We start from the raw sequence: 2,803 nt of genomic DNA on the forward strand, positions 1-2,803 counted from the left end.
ACTCTTGCCGCTTCCCCCCGAATATTAGACAAATTCATAAGTTGTTTTTCTCCCTTGCCTCGAATTCGATAACGAAGAGAGAAACGTTGTTGGTATTTAGAATTAAATAGGATAATTTGGATACTTGTTTATTAATATATATGTTTTTTAAATTTGGTTTGTTATATTTTCAAACTTGTAAATTAATTATTGTAGATATATTTCATTATACAATGGAACAGAATGGAAAGAAAGAAATCAAAAGGAAACTTTGAAAAAATTTGAAAATACTATTTCAATTAATTCATCTATTTCAAATTTATTTACTCATTTTTCTTCTACTTGAGGGAAAAAGAAAGTAAACGAAGTCATCGACGATTAATACACGAAGATATCACATTTTCTTTCGAATTCGTTCGAAAGAAAATTCGCAAAAAAAAAGGAAAAGAAAAAGACACGCAAAGTTTTCTCGGCCAAAAGAGAGAGAGAAAAAAAGGAAGAATAAAAATAGTCACGCCTATATCGATATCATATTCGTAACGTCACGAAACGAAGATATCGAGGCGCATTATTAACAGACATCGGTGCGTTTCGAGCACCAACCCTCATAAATTGCCTCGGTTCGTAAATGTGCCGAATCGATTTGGCTGTCAGCCGTCCGACGCCCGCTACGAATCAAGATCGTAATATCGCCGGTAAAAATGTCAGGAAGACGATTCCTCTTTTTGACAAACGATAGACACTCGGCTTCCGAGTGTATCAAGGTTAATCTCGCTTCGCGATTTTTCTTCCACTACTGGTTCACTCCATTCGATTCGACCACTCTTTTTCTTTGTACCCCTCCTCTTCCATTTTCACTCTTCCCGCGGAGATTTTTTAACGTCATTGTCGCGATGCAGCGACGATGATTGCACGATTCATACAATGCGATTAATAGGAAAAGCGATTAGACGCGTCGGCCGAGATTAAAAAGTTTCGATATTAAATTTTATTTTCTTTTATTCTCCCTCAGAATATGTTATTACATCTCTGAGAAAATTTACGTTACGTTCAAAATGTTTTTTTTTTTCAAGTCTTTTACAATTTAAAAAAGAAATAAAAAGAATTCGGTTAAATTTTCGAGGGAGGAGGGATTCATTTTACTTGGCTTGTAAAAAGCGTGTAATTGCTCAAAAATTGAGAACACCTGTTTGCATAATATTTAAAAAATAAAACTTCTGGACGAAAAAACGCTTCACTTTACATAAACGTAGTTTTGCAAAACTACTTTCATTCTTTTACCTACGAGTGATCACGCGTGTATTTGAACTCCTTCTGAGCCGAGATACCTTATGCATTATTCGTTTCCTTTTTTTTTTTTTTTTTCATTCCAGTTCATTGCGTTCAATTTTCATAATTTTTCCTTTTATATACATCGTGTACAGAACGGAAAAGAAGTGGTCGAAAAAAGCTTGCATTAAAATCCATGAGACGAGAAAACTTTTCGAGAATCTCATCTTGCATTATTTCTTCTTGCTTTACCACCCACGATTAATAAAATATTAGATAATTTACAAGCCGTGTTTTCGCATCCTCCGATATCTGATATTCATTGTGCTTTCTCTCTCTCTTATTTTCTCTCTCTCTCTTGCGCGCGCGCGCGTTCTTCAGGCCGTGCACTATTAAAAATTTTAATGCCGGCAAGCACAGCACGGGACGTTTCCAACTGCCCTCGGGCACCCACGAGATTTTAATCTCGCCGTTGTAATAAGAAATAAACCGAGCTGCTAGTGGACTCGCTAAATATCAGCCTCGTTGAAAACGTTCGTGGCCGCGTCACGCGATCGAAAAATGCGAAACAGAAAGAATCTCAGGGGCAATTAAGGTGTTTAGCATTCGAAAATCTTGCGCAATTATCAAGATCAAAGCTAATACGCTCCAGATTTATTTTCTTTCACCGCTTTCGAAACGGTTGTTGCGTTTACAAACACCGTTCACTGCTCTTGGATAGCGTTTGACAAACGTATGAATCGTGTGAATTTAATATTGACGTAGTAATTTCCAGAATTTTCCTTCTCAAGTTGAAAAGCGATCTCTAGCGACGATTAACACTCCATGGATTTTAAAGGAAATTTTGTGTTTAAAGTCGAAAGTGAAATTCTTTGAGAGCAAATGATTTTCGACAAAGTGTCCACTCGTCATAGATTTTTCTTATTCTCGAAATAGATTAATACGATGTTCGTTTTATATTCTTTATCGTTAATTATACCGGATTGCGAATTAAAATTTGAAGATCTCGAATGGATATCGTATCGTTGGGTGTAAAAGTTTCTCTCTCGCTTGTGCGATATGATACAAGTGATACGAGTATTTAGCTTGGGAGAAAGAACCGTTACCTAAACGGATAACGACAAGGAAAAAGGAAAGACGAAAGAGTTTGGTTGAACTTAAGTTGATTAAAGTAACCGATTGCGAACCGTTGGCCAAAGTTCAACGTTCATAGTTTCCCAACTTCTGGCAAACCGATACTAGATGTCCCTTTAGCAGTAGAAAATTAACAGCCGATTCTACGATATAATTGTGCAACTTCCTCTTCGGCCCCCGTATCTCTCGAAACTCTTTAACTTCCCGTTTCTTCCAAAGAATTATTGCAAAAACCCTTCGCACGATAATTTATCAATAAATACAATGAATTGTCGAGTCACGAGTTGCAAACTGTCTCTTTTATCATTTTTACAATTTTACAATCCGTAACATTTTTGTTAAAGTTCCTTGTTGAACTTCGATCGGAAGAATTCTCGCGAGGAATAATTTTTTTTCTTTTTTTTTTTTTTTTTTTTTTTTT

At 36.0% G+C, this 2,803-nt stretch overlaps 1 protein-coding gene across 4 annotated transcripts in view; it reads right to left on the reverse strand.

The window, feature by feature from the left end:
* Positions 1–2,803, reverse strand: part of LOC102673299 (discoidin domain-containing receptor 2) — a 234,385-nt gene that overhangs the window by 105,922 nt on the left and 125,660 nt on the right. The window lies entirely within an intron of this gene.

Source organism: Apis dorsata, unplaced genomic scaffold (assembly GCF_000469605.1).
Source record: "Apis dorsata unplaced genomic scaffold, Apis dorsata 1.3 scaffold_365, whole genome shotgun sequence".
NCBI classification, from domain to species: domain Eukaryota; kingdom Metazoa; phylum Arthropoda; class Insecta; order Hymenoptera; family Apidae; genus Apis; species Apis dorsata.